We start from the raw sequence: 6,813 nt of genomic DNA, 5'->3' as shown, positions 1-6,813 counted from the left end.
TTGAATAAAACCCTCACAAAAATTCTTTATTGGGAGTTTACAGAATATGTCGATTCAATTCAGGAAAAAATGCGGTTCAGGGAATAGTGTTTTATGGGCATCAAGCGACATAGGTCCCGATGGCTTTCTGATGGGAAGGACGACAGCTGAGGAGCCTCTTTGGGTTGGGCCATCAACGTAAGGCGATAGAGCGTTGATTCACATTAATTGGCGTACCGGAATCTGCTGTATCTCGTTCACCTGGGAAGTAGAAGCCATATTACCTAAGGCAACATGATTTTCTCCTGTTAAAGATATTTACTCACCCGAGATTGAGAACACCTCTTTCTGACTGCAATGGTGGTAGCTTCAGCATCAGATCATCAAGCGTAGCAGGATAATATTCAGCGGAAAGCTTAGCTTGTCTTCGTAGATGTCCAGATAGATCTTCTCCGGACCCTAGGCCAGCAGAATCGTCGGCACTCAACTCTGTTTGTTTGTTGAAGCTTCCAGTCTTCTCCGTCTCAAAGCAGTAGTCCCAAGAATTTCAGATAAATTTCCTTCCATTCAAAGCATTCCCTCCAATGACAGGCAACAGTGAAACATTCCGTGATGAACTTGTGTTGTTGACATTGTCGGCCCTAGAAATACAACATTACAAGATTAGCTCAAGCTGAACATTATGTGTAAATAAACACTTTTGCCACAACACTCACCTACATAGTTATTTTCTGGCATCGTCGTCGCGGTTTCTACATTGTTATTAGCCGCAGCACTCTCGTCTGCAGCCGCCGCAGTTCCATGCCGGTCCGACAGCAGCAAGACCACGAATATAGTTGACTGTCGGCTCCAGGCTTCCCTTCAGGTTCATAATAAGCGGCTTGATCCTGGCAATGCTTGCATCTTCGACTTTGTCAACTGGACCGTTAAAATGTGCCGTTCCACATTCAGATATGGAAAGCTTCAGATTTGCAACGCGTACTCACTTGGTGCGTACCCGGCGCTGTCAAAATGTGGCCGGCCTGCACTCTGGATCGTTTATACTCCTGGACAATGTCTAGGAGCTTGAGGCGCCGTCGCACATAAAGTGATTGGAAGCTGCAAAGGGAAAAACTATCTTACGGATAATGTGCTAGTTGTTTTTAATGAACTTATCGTTAACTTGTTGTCGTGGTCATTCCCAAGCCTCCATGCCGGCTGCAAGATCATGTGGTAGCTCGCGATAGTTGCAAGAGAGATATGTATTGGACCTCGCCCCGTCGTCGGCACCAGTTCCCCTTGCATTCGCTCTGCTCCAGGCTGAGAATCCTTTCTCTGGTTGCCTTGGAAAAGTCGAAATCGTCGTTTTTGCAGCTTTTCTTGGCGTGGTTCTGAAAGAGACAGATACACAGTGTTGCAAAACGAAAAGCTTGTGTGTTGCGAAACGTACGAATCTAGTGTTGGAAAACATGTTGCTGCAACAAATGTTGCTGCAATAATGTTGCTGCAGCTCTTGTGATTGTCAGGCCTCCACGTATTTGTAAGCTTTTCAGAAATATTTTAGAATGCGTCTCGAATTCGAAATTAGTAGGGCAATCTTGAGTATATTGAAGATCTCGAGGGCCAGCCTCAATAAAAAATTAAGCAATAAAGTAAAAAGAAAATCTCCATCGTCCAGAAATGATCAAGAATGAAGATTATGATTGCTTGCCTTCATGACTAGAGCCAGTATTTTTCCCTTTAAGCCCACCAATTGGAAGTGAAAGTAGAGACTTGCCAATTAAATTGCAATTTGCGAGCTGCCGTGGAAAATTCTCAATTTCACTTAAATGCCAAAAACACACGAGCACTGCAGCGAAATGGGGAACGGGTTTTCTAGAAGCCCAAAATAAACAACAACCAGCAGCCGGCGGCGTCACCAGCTTGGTAAGAGGAGTATAGTATGGCCAAAAGTGAGGGGGCAGGCTGGATGGCGGGGGTGGGGGTGGTAAGGGGGGTAGAAACGGGAACGGGAACGGGAACGGGAACCACAAAACATTTTGTTGGACACCGAACGGCCGGCAAAGGACATCGAAGCGACAGCATCGCCTGTAACATGACAGGTGGCTGCCACCCAATGGCACCTTCACCTCCACCACCACCACCATCACCACTTCCATTTCGAGGACATTCAGACCATACCCCTTACCTTACCCTTCCACGGGCCATGCCCCATGGAGTGTGGCAGTGGCGCTTTGTCACAGGAACTGTTAATAATGTGCAGCGTGAGCAGGAACGGAACGGAAAATCAGCGTCATTGGCGCACCTACAACATGCGATGTTGTGGTTAGCGACAACTTCGTGCCGCTGCAGAAGAGCGGGAATAAAAATCACCTTCAGGCACCCAAGGCACTGCAAAAAAATAATGGATAAATATTTGTAGTGTTTGGTTTAGATAGGTTTGTAAATTGTATTTGAATTTATAGAGAAATAAAGATGGTTTTTGAGTCCTTTAGTTTCTTTTTAATTATTTAAACTAAGGACTCTTTCAAAGTAGAAATATTTATATATTTTCCCTATATATAGTCTTTTAAGAATAATTTATTATATTTATATTATATAACCTATCTATACAGTCCAAGGAATAGATGAAAAAATTAGGATTTCCTTGAAAGTTGTTTAGTTATTCCAAAATGTTTTTTCTATTAATTATTCTAAAATAGCTATAAATTATTTAGCGTGTTCTATTCTATCCAAAAATGGTAAAATAAAAACGGGAAAGCTATAGATGCCAGGCTAGTGGGTGCTCTTGGGGCTGGAGGGGGAAAAACTGAGGGGAAATGGGAGAAAGGCAGGTCATGAGTGACGGCGCCGCTGCGTCAGCGGCATGTAATTTTCACGGTTTTTCGCAAATACGAAAAACGAAATTTCGCTAGACGAAAATTTTATCGCTCCAAGCTGCAGTTTTCCTCCCAAAAAAGGGGGGTTTTCCCACCTTACCATCCAAAAGTTTCCACCATTAATTCGCTTTCTAAAAACTAAACAAAAATGAGAAAAAAATCAGATATTGAAATGAAGTAGAGGAGTTTGGGGTCTGGGGTATATCTTGGATAGATGGGCTTGTGTAACTTGTGTAGGAAAAGTTTATTTTAGAAATTTTTAAATCCCCAAAAACAAGGTGTGGCTTTTTTTCGGAAATGGGCGTAAAGTTTGGAGGGGGTAGGGGGTGGTTGGCTGGACAGTTAAACAAAAGCCACCGCCACTTCCCCCAAGCCTCCCCCCCCCCCCCCCACCTGTTTTGTGACAACAGCAGAAACAGCTGAAAATGCTGATGAGTGGGTGGGTGGGATGGGGGTTAGTGGGGGTGGTTGGGTGGTTCTATGCTGGCTTTTTAGCGCCTCCAATGCGAAACAAAAATTATGCAATGCCACGCCCCCACAAGCCCACTGCCCACTGCCACGTATGGGAGGGAGTATTTGTATTTGTATTTGTGTGTGCATTATAGCATGCAATTTCTGTGCTTCCTTGCCTGTGAGTGTCATTTAATGAGCGTTTGCAAAGGGACAGGTCATGGGTTAAGGGTTAGATCATGGGGCATCAAGGGGGCTGGGGAGGGTGAAGGGAGGAGAGAGTGGTGTTGATGCAGCTGCCGACAATGCAACAACGCTTTACAATTTTCATAGGCATTCCATGCATTTTGGTCAGTTTGATGTGGGTTTTCCTTTCTCGGTGTCGCTTTCCCCGTTTTACACAAAACGGAACGAATTCGCGACCAGAAAACGAGAGAAATCGGTGCCACCCACACACCCACACACAAACCCAATGGCATACGAAAATTTAGAAACGTGCTGTACGCTGAGATACAAAAACAACAAGGAACAAACACAAAAAAATAGTAGGAAACCATCCACATAGCTCGCTATCAACAACGTCAACAAATACTCCTCCAAATACACGTTCTCAAACTCAAATGTCCGATTCGTATTCCGATTCCCCTTCCCCATCCGCTCTTCTACTCCATTCAAGTATTTTTCGCCAAATGCAAACACCGAAACAGCGCACTAAGGGGGGGCCCGGCTGCATACCGCCCACCAGAAAAACCCGGCCAGCCCCCCATAGTCGTCGCTAACAATAATGAGTTCGTAATTTGATGTCGCTGCAGAAAACGCGCTGGACAATACACTCGACAAAAATGTATAGTAATGAGAGTGTTTTTCGCTTTGGAAGGACTAAGGGAAGGACTTACTTTCCTTACCTAATAGGGAGGGAATATCTTATATTTTTATGACTTTTAAAGACTAGATCGCATAGATTTTTGGCAGTGCCTTACTTGCCACATTACTGCTCACAAAAAAAAAAAAGAGAAAAAAAAGAAGAAATAACAGCAGCGGAACGTATAGGAAACGTAGTCGAACCCGAAACTCACATCCATTTGTGATTTATCAATGTCCGCTCGTCAACAGCCATCTATCCAACTAGCCTGAGGGTTTTTGGCTTCTGCTTTCCCACTTTCCCACTTTCTCCTTACTCCAAACCATTTCCACACACACTTTTCCCGATTTCCACACATTTCCCATCCCTCTGGGCCCCGGTCCCGGTCCCGGTATTGTGTCAGCCGCACATGTTTCCAGTTTGAAAATGAGACAAGTTTTCGAAACGGACGAAAGTACGCTTATTTTTTGGAGGGGAGTGAGTGAGTGAGTGACGGGGGAGGACATAAACTATTACCAGTGTCAATTGAATCGTTCAAATAATTAAAGATCAGCTCCCAGTGATAGATGACTGGCCGGCCAGGGTTATGCTTTTTTTGTCTTGCCCGGCCAGGATCACCAGGAGTCAAGGATATGAGTCAGCTGGAATAAGTCTGGCAAGCCGGAAGCTGTCAGAGATTATCTGCTTTTGATAGATGGATGAAGGAAGAGTGAGTCTTGAGTGGTTTAAAATTTAAAGAAATCTTTTAAGAAATAATATAATTTTTAGGAATTTGTCTCAAGAACATCCCAATTAAAACTCATTAAAATCTTTTCTTTCCTCGATGCAGATACATATTCTTTAAAGTTAAAAAAGCAAATAAGCCAAATTATAGCCCAATGTCTGAAGAAAAATTAATTATGGCTGTCATTTGATTTGATTAAAATTTTAGCCAAAAGAAACGAAACGAAAATAGAAAAATCGAAGTCCGGCGAGTCAGCAATTTATGTGTAATTTTTCTTAATTTACATTAGGGGATCAGGACCAATTTTATTTTTCCTATACAGAGACAGAGGCAGAGGCATGGACAGACTGAGAGCCAGACAAAATTTTTCCTTCACTTAGACAATAAATTACACAGAAAACTGGAGGGTCACCCAAATCAAACTCAACTTAACTAAACACGCCTTAAACGGGCATTATCTGCTGGCCAGCACATTTAATTTCAATAAGCTTTACGGTTTTTTTTTCTGGACGTTGGATGGAAAGGACAAAGGACCCACACAGAGTGTCCTGCGGAGTCCGGGGTTGTCTTTGGGGGGGCCACCTGTGACCAATTTCGATTATGAGACTTTGGAAAAAAGAAACGTCGCTTCTCCCTTGGATTTTTGTCCATTTCTTGGTGTTTTTTGTTGGTTTTTTTTTTTACTTTTGGGTGTCCCCATCTTGAAGACCGAGAACCCCAGAGGCGTTGTAAATTTTCGTGCCTCATAAAATTCTCGACCATCCCTTACAAGGAGTTCATTTTTTTTTCTACTTCTTCCATTCGATGGGCGATGGGCGTTGGGCGGAGTTGTGAAGGCGGGGTGGGAGGTGGCTAATCAGCTTCCGGATTTTTATAGTCCGGACGGACGTGTAACGGAAATCGCAAGTAGCTTAGCCTAATATGCTTTGTGTTCGGGCTCTTTATTTATTTAAGCCACTTTCCCTTTGTTCTACCTCCTGCCTCCTCTTAGCCCTATATGTTCTCTGCTTTTTTTTCACTTTTTCTTGGGTCAGCAGCTTGTTGTTGTTGGTTCGGGCCATTTGTTTTACTTGGCCTCAAATAAATCCAAATAAATAATTCATTTGCCGCTGAGTTTGCTCTCAAGATTTTCACAAATTGATTGAGTATTTTGGGGAGGAGTTACTGAGGAGGGGGGTGTGGCAGGAGGATAAGGACATCGAGTGGCTTGTTGACTAATCAAATGCGTGAATTTTCCAGCTAGGAGTTGGGAGGATTATGTTAACTGTCTGTTACAACAACAAAAAGTTGCTAAAGAATGCTAAAAGTTGGCCAGGACTTGTGACAATTTTTTTGCATTTTTTGTAGCATACATTTTAGGGCCATGAACCTAAGAGGTTTTTAAGTTAAGTTTTTAAATAAAAAACTTAATGATTCTAGAGGGTTAAAGTGATATAACCTAAGAATTAGGCTTAAAATAAATAATATTAATAGAATTTAGCCAAAAATTATACTCTTTCTTTCAAAATCTCAGATTTAAGAGCTCTCTGATACATTTTTTTGGCCATTTAAATTTGAAAAAATGTTTTCTTTAAATCCAAAATAGCTTTAATTTGTCTTTTGGCAATGAGTACTGCAGAAACCTCCCCCATTTTCCAAGGTTGGCAGAAAAATGGCAAAATAAATACATAATTCATTGCTCTCGCTGCGTTTGCTCTCAAGATTAGCTAAAGTCCTGCAGGCTGATAGGATACAAATGGGTGTGTGGGCTGTCCAGGATAACCCCTGTAGTGTCAGGGGGATGACGTTGACTTGTTGACCAATTGTGTGAATTATGTGCCACGTCGCTGTCTGGCATATCAAACAAATGGCCCACTTGGCCCACTCAACTGGGTGTATTATTTTCTATATAGATATATACCTATATTGTAAGGGATATACATATACATATATATAATATA

The 6,813-nt window shown here is 42.5% G+C and overlaps 1 long non-coding RNA gene across 3 annotated transcripts; it reads right to left on the bottom strand.

The window, feature by feature from the left end:
• LOC26515508 lies at positions 1-1,446 on the bottom strand. 3 transcript variants are annotated; one of them, XR_006507701.1, is made up of 4 exons: positions 1,142-1,446; positions 696-1,092; positions 306-620; positions 1-240 (listed from the first exon to the last, which is right to left on the bottom strand). It is a non-coding gene; the product is annotated as an uncharacterized LOC26515508 (long non-coding RNA). The 3 variants fall into 3 exon arrangements; XR_006507702.1 differs by having other exon boundaries at positions 696-897; positions 966-1,443; XR_001408234.3 differs by having other exon boundaries at positions 696-1,438.
• Between the last annotated feature and the right edge of the window lie 5,367 nt (positions 1,447-6,813).

Source organism: Drosophila ananassae, chromosome XR (genome assembly GCF_017639315.1).
Source record: "Drosophila ananassae strain 14024-0371.13 chromosome XR, ASM1763931v2, whole genome shotgun sequence".
Taxonomy (NCBI): domain Eukaryota; kingdom Metazoa; phylum Arthropoda; class Insecta; order Diptera; family Drosophilidae; genus Drosophila; species Drosophila ananassae.
This window is presented reverse-complemented; position numbering and strand designations above follow the sequence as displayed.